We start from the raw sequence: 15,280 nt of genomic DNA, 5'->3' as shown, positions 1-15,280 counted from the left end.
AGCACGGTTAATCATAATTGGTTGTTTATGTATTTTTCTCCCTGACCATGATATATCCTCCCTCCTAATTTATTTTGTATTTTAAAGAATGCCTTCTTCCGAAACATTGGAAGAGTTCAAAAACCTTTCAACAATATATTATTTATCTTTCTGGCCACACAGATTCCTTCAGAGTCATTACAATCCATCAACTATGCATTTTCTGAGTTAATAATAAACAGATTTGGTTTTCAGGAGACTGAGGCCGTTGTAAAGGGCACATCCATTAGGTTTTTCCCATCCACTATCAAAGTATGTGGGTGAGGTACTCACTTCAACCAGGTGCAAGCCTGTGGGCCTGAAGTTTATATTGTTTGGAGGACCTTTTTAAGAAAAATAATTCAAACTACTTGGAAAGAAGTCAAATATTCATTTAGGATTATAAAATAACCACTGCCACAACAAAACATTTAAAGTTGACAAATTCAGGAAGATATCAAAATCCAGAAAAAAAAATTTTTTTAATTAAAAATTTTTAAATACCCCTCAATAAAATTATTTGTCTGCATACCATTTGATTTTCTATTCATACAACAAGAATTTTGTCATACTTTCTACAGAGAGACTAGAAGAAGAAATCAGTCTTTCTTCCAGCATGGCAGATCAAACAATGTATTGTTTTAAAAAAGTTAATAGTATGGAAAGGTTTCCTTTTGGTTTCCCAACTTGTTGGTATTGGTGTGTACATTTTTGGGATTATTATTAATTTTAGAAACCCTTCTTTAGTGAATTTCATATATGAGCTGTAAAATTGCAAGGCATTTTAGGGATTTGTTTGTTGCAGGGACTAATTTTAAGTACTCTGAATTGACAACACTCACTGACCAGCTTGTCTTTGGTGTCCCTAATACTGTGGCATATTACTAGGGTTATATGAGAACCTGCACCTTCCTTTACAAAGTTACATGCACAGGTATATGGGGTGGTAAGATTAGGACCGAAAATTGTTTTTTGCACTGGTACAGCTAACTTCTACAATGAAGAATCTGTGAACTATGTAAATATTTCACTAAACCAAAACTAAAGATCCACTTCCTTAGTCACGGTCCAAAAATGCCCATGGCTACTTTGATGCCACCTAACAAGGGGAAGTTGAAGTGGAAAGAAACAATGGTCTCAAGCATTTGCAGTTAAAATTTATTCCTGTGAATTTTGTGAGAATATATGGACATGGGAATACTTTAAGTTCAAATGAAGGGCCTTGAAACACACGCTTCATTACTTTCCTGGTAAATCCACTTCTGGTTTAAACTCAAATTTTCTTCCCCAGAGTTGCTGTCGTTTCTTTTGAAAGAATGCACATTTGCATATTGAACTAAAGGGACAGAGTGTGTAGAAATGAAGCAAATACATGAAAGACAGATAGATATATGACTGTAACCCAGCTGGCCAGATTATTAATCTAATAAATCAAAGAGGGGCTTCAGGATGGCTGACGAAAGACATGTGGAGCTACCTTCTCCACAAAGAAGAACCAAAATACTGACTAGACAATCACACTTCAAACAGGTAACCTAAAGAGAGAGAGAGAGAGACAGAGACAGAAAGAGACTGCTGGAATTCAACAGAGAAGTGACAGGAAACACATAAGACAAGGAAGGAGTGGGGAGCAAGGCAGCCTGCTCAACAGGGATCTGCTGGGAGCCTGGAGAAGCTCTCCAATGTGGAGAAAGGGTGAATGAGAAACCCTCAGCAGGTTCACCTTCTTACCATGGACTCCTGAAATCCTAGCCTGGACCCTTAGCCATTCAGCTCAAGCAGGCCCTGAGACTAACATAAGGAGCTGCTTGGAGACTACACCCCAGTATTCCTTCTGAGAGGAAGCTCTTGCAGGGTCCTTACAGAGCTCCTAAAACCTAAGCAGTTACAGGAAGGAGCCATTTTGAGAACACAGCCCCTATCATACTGTATTCTGCTGAAGGGCCCAATTGCCCCTGAATCTTCACATCCCTGGAGCCCCATTGACATTCTCCACCTACATTCACCACCATGGCTGGCTCTGCTGGTAAGGCCAAAACACAAGCCATTGGCAGTAACCCAGCTACCTCCAGTATCAGGGCCACTGTGCATTTAAAATCACCCCAAAAAAAGGCTACCTCACTTATAGCAGCTACCTGAGGCCAAAATGTGTGCTCCCCAGCCACCTTTTTATGACTGTTGCCACTGAAAGCAACCCTTCCCTCCCTAGCAGCAAGGTCATGGCACAGCTGCTGCTGCTCCCACCCAGGCATTCTGCCAGTGGCCTGGGGATTACTCCATTCCTGCTTATCACAGCCAGCACCCATATGTACCACCAAGGGGATCTGAAGATAGGCCCACCTGACCCGGCTCCATCCCCCTTCCCCTAGTGTCTAAGCATAATGTCTGGGTGCTTTGGGATTGCCCAACTTTATCTACCACTATTGGCATCTAAGCACTCCTTCCAGGGGCCCGAGGACAAGCCCACTAATCTGCCACTACCACCACAGCTGCCACCCACTTGTAAGCCCCACCTGCAGGCCTAGGGTCTAGCCCACCCTGCTCAACACAGTCAGCACTGACACCAGAACAGCCAGAGATTGCCCTGTCACTGCTACTGCCATCACCCATGCCACACTTGCTGCCCAGGGGCCCAAGGACCCTCCCACCCACATGGCCCACTTCTGTGACTGCCAGCACCCAAGGAAGCCTCCTGGTGGCCCAATAATCAGCTCACCTAAACCCACTAACACAAGTGCCAGTGTATACTACTCTGGGGCCCAAGCACAGGGATGCTTGGACTGCTGGTGGCACCACTGGAAACTGAGGACTGGCTCACTTGGCATGTCTGTTCACAGCAAAACTTTACCACAGCCCCCACTAATAACAGCACCGTCAGCCATTGAGGAAATCATAGACACTACTGACATTGTTTATAGCAAAAGAAATCATATGGAGACTGCACTACTGCACACACCTAAATCAAAGCCAAAGTGTCCTAACCAGCCAATATCCTCCCCTATGAAAGCAAATTTAAAGAACTGGAAGAGGTGGCTATTATGCCAGCTGCACAGAAGCAAAAAAACAAGGAAATATGAGACCTCCAAAGGAACAAATTAACTTTACAGCAACAGATTCCAATGAAAAAGAAATTTACAAAATTCTGGAAAAAGAATTCAAAACAATGATAGTATGTTATTAAAAAAGCTCAGTAAAATTCAAGAGAAGTCAGAAAAACAATACAAAGAAATCAGAAAAACAATTTAGGTTATGAATGAGATATTTACCAAAAGAACAGATATCATAAGAAAGAACCAAACAGAAATTCTGGAACTGAAGAATTCATTAAGTGAAACACGAAATACATTCAAATGTTTCAACAATATACTAGATCAAAAAGAAGAACAAATTTCAGAACTTGAAGATTGGTCTTTTGAAATAACTCAGTTGGACAAAAACAAAGAAAAAAATAATAAAAACAAATGAACAAAGCCAACATGACATATGAGACAACATAAATCAACCATATAGTTGTATTTTCAGTGTCTCAGAAGGCAAAGAGAAATAAAGAAATATAAAACCTATTTAATGAAATAACAGCTGAAAATTTTTTAGTCTAGCAAGAGGTTTAGACATCCAGATTCAGGAAGCTCAGAGATCCCCAAATAGATACAATTCAAAAAGGTCTTCTTCATGGCACATTATAGTCAAACTGCCAAAAGACAAAGAGATAATTCTAAAAATGGCAAGAGAAAGGTGTCTACTCACTTATAAGGGAACCCCCATCAAGCTAACAGCAGATTTCTCAGCAAAAATCTTAAGACCTAGAGAGAATGAAATGATATATTCAAAGTGCTGAAAGAAAAATAAAATGCCAGCCAAGGGTACTATATCTAGTAAAGTTATCCTTCATAAATGAAGGACATTTAAAGTCTTTCCCAGAAGAGCAAAAACTGAAGGAATTTATCACTGCTAGACTGGCCTTATAAGAAATGCTTAAGGGAATCCTACAAACAAATAGAAAGACATCCTATGTTCATGGATTGGAAGAATTAACATCATTAAAATTACCATATTACCCAAAGCAATCTACAGATTCAATGCAATCCATATCAAAGTACCAATATCATTTTTCAAAGAATTAGAAAAAAAATCCTAAAATTTGTTTTAAAAAAAAAGCCCAAATAGCCAAAGCAATTTTGACAAAAAAGAACAAAGCTAGAGTTATCATACTACTTAACTTCAAAATATATTACAAAGCTATAGTAACTAAGACTGCATAGTAGTTGTTTAAAAACAGACACATAAACTAATGGAACAGAATAGAGAACCCAGAAATAAATTCACATATTTACAGCCAACTGATTTTTGACAAAGGTCCCAAGAACATACCTTGGGGAAAATAATATCCTTTCAATAAATGGTGCTGAGAAAATTGGATATCCATATGCAAAAGAATGAAACTGTACCCCTCTCTCTAATCACATATAAAAATCAACTTAAGATGGATTAAATACTTGAATGTAAGACCTGACACTATAAAACTATTGGAAGAAAACATAAAGAAAACTCTTCTGGACATTGGTCTAGGCAAATATTTTATGACTAAGACCTGAAAAGTAGAGGCAACAAAAACAAAAACAGAAAAATGGGATTACATTAAACTAAAAAGCTTCTGTACAGCAAAGGAAACAATCAACAGAGTGAAGAGACAAGCTGTTGAATGGGAGAAATATTTACAAACTATTCATCTGACAAGTAACTAATAACAAGAATATACAAGAAACTGACATCAATAGTAAAACAACTACAAATAATTAAAAAGTGGCCAAAGAACATGAATAGACATTTCTCAAAAGAAGACATACAAATGGCCGGCAAATATATGAAAAAAAAATTCAGCATCACTAATCATCAGGGAAATTCAAATTAAAACCAAAATGAGATATCATTTTATCACAGAATAACTATTCCCAAAAAGACCAAAAATAACAGACGCTGGTGAGGATGTGGAGAAAAGAGAACTCTTATACACTGCTGGTGAGAACGTAAATTAGTATAGCCACTATGGAACAGTATGGAGAGTTCTCAAAAAGCTAAAAATAGACCATACGATCAAGCAATTGCACTACTGGTTATTTATTCAAAGGAAAAGAAGTCAGTATATCAAAAAGATACCTGTACTTACAATGATATGGGTACAGGTTCTTTCCCATTATAAGTTTTTGGAACTATATGAATTTTTAAACTGTGTGCTTTATTACTTGAATTTAAAAAGTGTTAAAATTTAAAAGTCTAATTTATGGCATTTCACCCCATTTACAGAAAATACATTAATAAGGATTCCAAAAATCTCTTGGCAACTACAGATTGGCAACTCTACACAGCTGTAATAAAATAAAACTAAAGCTCAAAATGATCATTCAGATGTATTTTGAGATACCAATGTGCATTTATTAATGAAATATAATACCGTGCTTTTAAAAGTTTGTGTTGATAGGCTGGACATGGTGACTCACTATCCCTAATCCCAGCACTTTGAGAGACTGTGATGGCTGGATCACCTGAGGTCAGCAGTTTGAGACCAGCCTGGCCAGCATGGTGAAACCCATCTCTACTAAAAACACAAAAATTAGCCAGGTGTGGTGGCGCATGCCTGTAATCACAGCTACTTGGGAGGCTAAAGCAGGAGAATTGCTTGAACCCAGGAGGTGGAGGTTGCAGTGAGCTGAGATTGTGCCACTGTATTCTAGCCTGGGCGACAGAGGGAGACAAGACTCTTGTCTCACAGAAAAAAAAAAAAAAAAGTTTGTGTTGTATTTAATTCTATGTTAACTTATAAAATTTTTATTTAAAACATGGTGAAGACAATGACTCCTTACTACCCAAATATTTTATTAAGCTAGACCTTTTTTTTTCTCTGCACAACTTCTTGTGAATTTACACGGCTCTCAAAATTTAGCAAAATCAAAGAAAATTTCCAACTTTGATTCTTAAGAGAAACTATTAAAAAGAAATGCGGAAAAAATCTTCACTTAAAAGAATTATGTATAAGAATTGTATCAACCTAGAATCAATCTCTGTATGTTACACAAGGAGTTTTAAAAAGTTCATGGGACTGCTTAAAAGATAATGAGTTATCTCAATTGGTTGTTCAGTCAGTTACAGATCAAATTCGTTGTTCTACTCTTCCCTTCTCACTACTGCACTTGAATAGTCTTCAGAACAACAACAACAAAACCCCTCCAAAAGCTCATGGAAAATAGAACTTTTTCACCATATGTGAAAATTTTGTGAAAAATTATGCATGGATTTCAAATTCTTTTGTGTCAAAAATAAACTCATTGTTAATAAATATTAACTTGTTGTAACATGTCTGAACAAGATCTAGTTTGAAGCCCTGAGAAGGATAAGACAACAGTTTGAGGAGTGCCCCTCTCTGAGCAACATGAATTCTTCTAAAATTGAAGCAAGAGCAAACATCAAATTTATGGTAAACTTGAGTGGAAGAATGATAAAATCATTGATGCTTTACAAAAAAATCTACGGGGACGACAATGCTTACAAAGAAATCAGCAGTTTACAAATAGATAACTAATTTTAAGAAGGGATGAGGCCAGGCGCGGTGGCTCACGCCTGTAATCTCAGCACTTTGGGAGGCCGAGGCGGGTGGATCACAAGGTCAAGAGATCGAGACCATCCTGGTCAACGCGGTAAAACCCCGTCTCTACTAAAACTACAAAAAATTAGCTGGGCATGGTGGCGCGTGCCTGTAATCCCAGCTACGCAGGAGGCTGAGGCAGGAGAATTGCCTGAACCCAGGAGGCGGAGGTTGCGGTGAGCCGAGATCGCGCCATTGCACTCCAGCCTGGGTAACAAGAGCAAAACTCCGTCTCAAAAAAAAAAAAAAAAAAAGAAGGGATGAGATCATGTTGAAGATGAAGCCACAGTGGCAAACCATCCACAATATTCTACGGTAAGGAAAAAAATTATCTTGTTTGTGCCCTAAATGAAGAGGACCAACAAATAACAGCAGAAGCAATAGCCAACACCATAGTCATCTTAATTGGTTTAGTTTACACAATTCTTACTGAAAAATCAAAGTTGAGCAAACTTTCCACTTGATGGATGACAAAACCATTGCGTTCAGATCAGTTGCACACAAGAGTAGAGCTTCTAATGGAAATTTTAAACAAGTGGGATGAAGACACTGATGCATTTCTTTGAAGAATTTTAACAACTGACTTCATCTTCCAACTGTTCTATTAATTTTTGAATTTTTATATCAAATACAGTCATCTCTCAGTATCAGGAAAGTATTGGTTCCAGCCTGTGTCTTCAGAGGCAGGCATTTGCCCAGGCATTTATATGTTAAGTTGTATTGCAGAATTGATGTAACTAAGGATACAAAAATTTGAGGATACTCAAGTTCCCTATGAATGAAGGAGTAGCTGCATATAACTTACATACATCTTGTATACTTTTTCTCTTTTTTAGAGAGAAGGTCTCACTATTTTGCCCAGATGTGCAACTTATGCTTTAAACCTTATCTCTAGATCACTTATAATACCTAATACAAATGATTTACATTGGTAAGTGCTATGTAAATAGTTGTTATACTGTGTTGTCTTTTGCTTGTATTGTTTTCTTTTCTTTAATTTGAATACTTTTAATCTACAGCTGGTTGAATCCAAGGATGCAGAACCCATGATTATAGATAGCTCACTTTAATATTTCCAAGAGCTGCTTCTTGTATTTTGAGGACCCCTTTATGTAAGTACTTTTTATGAGTACTATGTCTTATAGAATATCTCTGAAGATACTAAAGGAGATTTTTGACAGATCTCTGATACCACCTGAATTATTTCTGTTTTCTCCAAGATCAACTCTCTCATCTATAGAAATATAGATGAGAATAGAAGATCTGATTATGTATGTGGAGCTTGTTGACTGGTAGGTGGTGGTCTGGGAGACGGCATTTTCCCTAAGTACCCACCAAATGACAAAATGTGGAACAGCTCTGCTTGTGGTTCAGCTGAAAATGCATTCCATTTCTTTAGAGGCAAAACATCCTGATTTCCCTCTCTGGGAATAAGTGTTCCATATTCTGTATGTGGTTCTGTGTGTGAGAATGGGAGAGGTATGTGTTATAAACTCTCAAGAGGAGTTAACAGCTTCCTATTCAGCTATCAGTTAATCCCTGTATTTTCAGCTTCTTCCTGCCTCTATTAAACCTGTCTATCACACCTGAATCCAGAACCATGCTTGGGTCTTGCTGAACAGATTGGTTCCCTTCTCCATTGCAGCTACCTCCTACAGTACTCCAGGCTGCAGTTTCCCCAGCTATATTTTAAAAAACCTATTATCTTCTATATACTATTGTCTGACAAAAATTTATTGAACTCTCTCACCTGTGCAGGTCCTCCTCTGAATAGCTTAGCTTTCATTCCCTTTTTATTCCTGTACTATAATTTTAATGGGATTTCTGAAGGGAAGGGAGTGAAAAATGTATGCTCTATATGTGAATACCATATAGAATTTTTTAAAAGTAAGGGTTTTCTACCCTGCCCTTCATTTGAAAACTTACAGAGACTTATTATAAAAAAAATCTGGAAAGTATATGACATGCTTTTCCCAAAGGACCATACAAGAATAAACTTTCTTCTCCTTTAATTATAACATAATCCAGTTGGATGCAGTGGTTTGTGCCTGTAATCCCAGCTACTTAAGAGGCTGAGGCAAGAGGATCACTTGAGCCCAGGAGTCTGAGTGAGCGATGATCATACTGCAGCAGTCCAGCCTGGGCAACAGAGTGAGGCCCTTCTCTTTAAAAATAAATAAATAGATAAATAAAACATAATCCAGATATTGAACCAAATTGGACATAGATATGCAAAGAGAAAATAATATTTCTCATTTGTTGAATACCATTTTGTGCATGATAGTTTAAGATATTGCCTCATTAAATACCTATTTTATAGATGGAGAAACTGAGGCTCAATTAAGCAATTTACACAAGGTCACATATCTGGTATAATAAAGGGTAATTCAGTATCAAACATAGTACCATCTGATCTAACCATGCATGTTGCCTACTGGTGCAAAGCTGCTACAAATTATAAGTGACGCCCACAGAGGCAAGTTCTGAGCATAAAATAAAGACCTAAGTATCTATTAAATGGATTACAGCAATAGTCAACGTGTACAACACAAAGTGATCAGGAACTTATTTGTGAGTGTATGGGGCTCTTGACAGTTCTTTCTCCCCAAGATTGAACACTTGAGGGAGCTGGTTTAATTGGCCCACAGTCTCATGTGACAAGCAGGTTGTTACCTTCCATTTTAGCTCTGTTATTAAGAGGCTGTGCTGAACTCTGTCTTCAGCATACACGCTTATAATCATATTGACATTTCAGTTTCAGAGAAAAGATATCGTTAATTAAAATATACATTATTGAACAGTCACAGTACATGTTGGATTCTACTATGGGGATGGCAGTAAATGGGCAATTTATTAATCAATTATTGCTACAATTTCAAATCATACTGACAAATAATATTAGTTACGTGGCTTTAAAAAAGTAGAACTGCTGGCCAGGTGTGATGGCTTACACCTGTAATCTCAGCACTTTGGGAGGCCTAGGCAGGTGGATTACGAGGTCAAGAGATCAAGACCATCTTGGTCAATATGGTGAAACCCCGTCTCTACTAAAAACACACAAAAAATAGCTGGGTGTGGTGGTGCATGCCTGTATTCCCAGCTACTCAGGAGGCTGAGGCAGGAACCAAGGAGGTGGAAGTTACAGCGAGCTGAGGCTGAGATTGCAACACTGCTCCAGCCTGGTGACAGAGTGAGACTCCATCTCAAAAAAAAAAAAAAAAAAAAAGGAAAAGAAAAGAGGAGAACTGCTTTACTTACACCAATGTCATGTTTTCTTTCCTCAGTTTGAAATTTTAAAAGACTAAAATTTTCGGTGGCATAATTAAGTCAAGTATTTATTACTACTTTTATTTTTTTATGTCATCTTTATTATGTCTTTTTTTATTGCATTTTAGGTTTTGGGGTACATGTGAAGAACATGCAAGATTGTTGCATAGGTACACGCAAGGCAGTGTGATTTGCTGCCTTCCTCCCCTTCACCTATATCTGGCATTTCTCCCCATGCTATCTCTCCCCACCTCCCCACCCCCCCATCCCTCCCCCATTTCCCCCCAACAGACCCCAGTGTGTAGTGCTCCCCTCCCTGTGTCCATGTGTTCTCATTTTTCAACACCCGCCTATGAGTGAGAACATGCGGTGTTTAATTTTCTGCTCTTGGGTCAGTTTGCTCAGAATGATGGTTTCCAGGTTCATCCATGTCCGTACAAAGGACATGAACTCATCATTTTTGATGGCTGCATAATATTCCATGGTGTATATGTACCACATTTTCCCTGTCCAGTCTATCATTGATGGGCATTCGGGTTGGTTCCAGGTCTTTGCTATTGTAAACAGTGCTGCAATGAACATTCGTGTGCATGTGTCCTTATAGTAGAACGATTTGTAATCCTTTGGGTATATACCCAGTAATGGGATTGCTGGGTCAAATAGAATTTCTATTTCTAGATCCTTAAGGAATCACCACACTGTCTTCCACAATGGTTGAACTAATTTACACTCCCACCAACAGTGTGAAAGTGTTCCTATTTCTCCACATCCTCTCCAGCATCTGTTGTTTTCAGATTTTTTAATGATCGCCATTCTAACTGGCGTGAGATGGTATCTCAATGCGGTTTTGATTTGCATTTCTCTAATGACCAGTGATGATGAGCATTTTTTCATATGTTTGTTGGCCTCATGTATGTCTTCTTTTGTAAAGTGTCTGTTCATATCCTTCACCCAATTTTGAATGAGCTTGTTTGTTTTTTTCTTGTAAATCTGTTTTAGTTCTTTGTAAATTCTGGATATCAGCCCTTTGTCAGATGGGTAGACTGCAAAAATTTTTCTCATTCTGTTGGTTGCTGATTCATTCTAATGACAGTTTCTTTTGCCGTCCAGAAGCTGTGGAGTTTGATTAGGTCCCATTTGTCTCTTTTGGCTTTTGTTGCCAATGCTTTTGGTGTTTTGGTCACAAAGTCCTGGCCTACGCCTATGTCCTGAATGGTATTGCCTAGATTTTCTTCTACGGTTTTTATGGTGTTAGGTCTTATGGTTTAAGTGTTTAATCCATCTGGAGTTAATTTTAGTGTAAGGCATCAGGAAGGGGTCCAGTTTCTGCTTTCTGCACGTGGCTAGCCAGTTTTCCCAACACCATTTATTAAACAGGGAATCCTTTCCCCATTTCTTGTTTTTGTCTGGTTTGTCAAAGATTGGATGGTTGTAGATATGTTGTGTTGCCTCCGAGGCCTCTGTTCTGTTCCATTGGTCTATATCTCTGTTTTGGTACCAGTACCATGCTGTTTTGATTACTGTAGCCTTGTAGTATAGTTTGAAGTCCGGTAGTGTGATGCCTCCTGCTTTGTTCTTTTTGCTTAGAATTGACTTGGCTATTCGGGCTCTCTTTTGGTTCCATATAACGTTTAAGGTGGTTTTTTCCAGTTCTGTGAAGAAGGTCATTGGTAGCTTGATGGGGATAGTGTGAATCTGTAAATTATTTTGGGCAGTATGGCCATTTTCACAATATTGATTCTTCCTAACCATGAACATGCAATGTTTCTCCATCTGTTTGTGTCCTCTCTTATTTTGTTGAGCAGTGGCTTGTAGTTCTCCTTGAAGAGGTCCTTTACGTTCCTTGTTAGTCGTATTCCTTGGTATTTTGTTCTCTTTGTGGCAATTGTGAATGGCAGTTTGCCCTTGATTTTGCTCTCTTTAAGTCTGTTATTGGTGTATAGGAATGCTTGTGATTTTTGCACATTGATTTTGTATCCTGAGGCTTTGCTGAAGTTGCTTATCAGTTTCAGGAGATTTTGCGCTCTGACGATGGGGTCTTCTAGATATACAATCATGTTGTCTGCAAATAGAGACAATTTGACTTCCTCCTTTCCTATTTGAATGCCCTTTATTTCTTTTTCTTGCCTGATTGCTCTGGCTAGAACTTCCAGTACTATATTGAATAGGAGTGGTGAGAGAGGGCATCCTTGTCTAGTGCCAGATTTCAAAGGGAATGCTTCCAGTTTTTGTCCATTCAGTATGATATTGGCTGTTGGTTTGTTGTAAATAGCTTTTATTATTTTGAGATACGTTCTGTCAATACCTAGTTTACTGAGGGTTTTTAGCATAAAGGGCTGTTGAATTTTGTCAAAGGCCTTCTCTGCCTCAATTGAGATAATCATGTGGTTTTTGTCTTTGGTTCTGTTTATGTGGTGAATTACGTTTATAGACTTGCGTATGTTGAACCAGCCTTGCATCCCTGGGATGACACCTACTTGATCGTGGTGGATAAACTTTTTGATGTGCTGTTGCAATCGGCTTGCCAGTATTTTATTGAAGATTTTTGCATCTATGTTCATCATGGATATTGGCCTGAAGTTTTCTTTTCTTGTTGAGTCTCTGCTGGGTTTTGGAATCAGGATGATGTTTGTCTCATAAAATGATTTGGGAAGGATTCCCTCTTTTTGGCTTATTTGGAATAGTTTCAGAAGCAATGGTACCAGCTCCTCTTTGTATATCTGGTAGAATTCGGCTGTGAACCCATCTGGACCTAGGCTTTTTTTGGGTGGTAGGCTCTTAATAGCTGCCTCAACTTCAGACCTTGTTATTGGTCTATTCGGGGTTTCAACTTCTTCCTGGTTTAGGCTTGGGAGGAGGCAAGTGTCCAGGAATTTAACCATTTCTTCCAGGTTTACTAGTTTATGTGCATAGAGTTGTTTGTAATAATCTCTGATGATGGTTTGAATTTCTGTGGAATCTGTGGTGATATCCCCTTTATCATTTTTTATTGCATCAATTTGGTTATTCTCTCTTTTCTTTTTTATTAATCTAGCTAGTGGTCTGTCTATTTTGTTGATCTTTTCAAAAAACCAGCTCCTGGATTTATTAGTTTTTTGAAGGGTTTTTTTGTGTCTCTATCTCCTTCAGTTCTGCTCTGATCTTAGTTATTTCTTGTCTTCTGCTAGGTTTTGAGTTTTTTTGATCTTGCTCCTCTAGCTCTTTCAATTTTGATGCTAGGGTTTCAATTTTAGATCTCTCCTTGCTTCTCATGTGGGCACTTATTGCTATATATTTTCCTCTAGAGACTGCTTTAAATGTGTCCCAGAGATTCTGGTATGTTGTGTCTTCACTCTCATTGGTTTTGAAGAACATCTTTATTTCTCCCTTCATTTCATTGTTTATCCAGTCAACATTCAAGAGCCAGTTGTTCAGTTTCCATGAAGCTATGCAGTTCTGAGTTAGTTTCTGCATTCTGAGTTCTAACTTGATTGCACTGTGGTCTGAGAGACTGTTTGTTATGATTTCCACTCTTTTGCATTTGCTGAGGAGTGATTTATTTCCAATTATGTGATCAATTTTAGAGTAGGTGTGATGTGGTGCTGAGAAGCATGTATATTCTGTGGATTTGGGGTGGAGAGTTCTGTAAATGTCTATTAGGTTTGCTTGGTCCAGGTCTGAGTTCAAGTCCTGGATATCCTTGTTAATTTTCTGTCTGGTTGATTTGTCTAATATTGACAATGGGGTGTTAAAGTCTCCCACTATTATTGTGTGGGAGTCTAAATCTCTTTGTAAGTCATTAAGAACTTGCCTTATGTATCTGGGTGCTCCTGTATTGGGTGCGTATATATTTAGGATCGTTACCTCTTCTTGTTGCATTGATCCTTTTATCATTATGTAATGTCCTTCTTTGTCTCTTTTGATCTTTGTTGCTTTAAAGTCTATTTTATCAGAGATGAGAATTGCAACTCCTGCTTTTTTTTTGCTCTCCATTTCCTTGGTAAATCTTCCTCCATCCCTTTATTTTGAGCCTTTGTGTATCCTTGCATGTGAGATGGGTTTCCTGGATACAGCACACTGATGGGTTTTGGCTTTTTATCCAATTTGCTAGTCTGTGTCTTTTGATTGGGGCATTTAGTCCATTTACATTTAGGGTTAATATTGTTATGTGTGAATTTGATCCTGCCATTTTGATGCTAGCTGGCTGTTTTGTTCATTAGTTGATGGAGATTCTTGATTGTGTTGATGCTCTTTACCATTTGGTATGTTTTTGGAGTGGCTGGTACTGGTTGTTCCTTCATATGTGTAGATCCTCTTTCAGGAGCTCTTGTAAAGCAGGTCTGGTGGTGATGAAATCTCTGAGTACTTGCTTGTTCACAAAGGATTTTATTTTTCCTTCACTTATGAAGCTTAGTTTGGCTGGATAGGAGATTCTGGGTTGAAAGTTCTTTTCTTTAAGGATGTTGAATATTGGCCCCCAATCTCTTCGGGCTTGTAGGGTTTCTGCTGAGAGATCTGCTGTGAGTCTGATGGGCTTCCCTTTGTGGGTAACCCAACCTTTTTCTCTGGCTGCCCTTAGTATTTTCTCCTTCATTTCAACCCTGGTGAATCTGACGATTATGTACGTTGGGGTTGCTCTTTGTCAGGAATATCTTTGTGGTGTTCTCTGTATTTCCTGGACTTGAATATTGGCCTGCCTTGCTACGTTGGGGAAGTTTTCCTGGATGATGTCCTGAAGAGTATTTTCCAGCTTGGATTCATTCTCTTCGTCACATTCAGGTACACCTATCAGATGTAGATTAGGTCTTTTCACATAGTCCCACATTTCTTGGAGACTTTGTTCATTCCTTTTTACCGTTTTTTCTCTATTCTTGCCTTCTTGTTTTATTTCATTGAGTTGATCTTCGACCTCTGATATTCTTTCTTCTGCTTGGTCAATTCGGCTGTTGAAACTTGTGCATGCTTCGCAAAGTTCTCGTGTTGTGTTTTTCAGCTCCGTCAATTCACTTATATTCCTCTGTATGTTGTCCATTCTCGTTAGCATTTCGTCAAATTTTTTTTCAAGGTTCTTAGTTTCTTTGCAATGGGTTAGAACATGTTCTTTTAGATCACTGTAGTTTCTTATTACCCACCTTCTGAAGTCTGATTCTGTCATTTCATCATACTCCTTCTCCATCCAGCCTTGTTCCCTTGCTGGTGAGGAGTTGTGATCCCTTTTAGGAGGAGAGGTGTTCTGGTTTTGGGTGTTTTTATCTTTTTGCGCTGGTTTCTTCCCATCTCTGTGGGTTTATCCACCTGTTGTCTTTGTAGTTACTGACTTTCAGATTGGGTCGCTGAGTGAACTTCCAGTTTGTGGATGCTGAAGTTACTTCTTTT

At 38.4% G+C, this 15,280-nt stretch overlaps 1 protein-coding gene across 2 annotated transcripts in view; it reads left to right on the top strand.

The window, feature by feature from the left end:
* SGPP2 (sphingosine-1-phosphate phosphatase 2) overlaps window positions 1-15,280 on the top strand; it is a 258,416-nt gene that overhangs the window by 15,022 nt on the left and 228,114 nt on the right. Inside the window, exons 1-2 of one of the 2 annotated variants that reach the window (XM_032278043.1) lie at window positions 1,073-1,168; window positions 7,678-7,770. The gene's annotated coding sequence lies outside the window, so the exon portion shown is untranslated. Of the gene's footprint in view, window positions 1-1,072; window positions 1,169-7,677; window positions 7,771-15,280 lie in introns of those variants that run through there. The other variant, XM_032278042.1, reaches the window with a different exon arrangement.

The sequence above is a fragment of the Sapajus apella genome, unplaced genomic scaffold (genome assembly GCF_009761245.1).
Source record: "Sapajus apella isolate SASKATOON/1434 unplaced genomic scaffold, GSC_monkey_1.0 scaffold10, whole genome shotgun sequence".
Classification (NCBI taxonomy): Eukaryota; Metazoa; Chordata; class Mammalia; order Primates; family Cebidae; genus Sapajus; species Sapajus apella.
The sequence above is the reverse complement of the archived record's forward strand: the minus strand, read 5'-3'. Positions and strand labels throughout refer to the sequence as shown.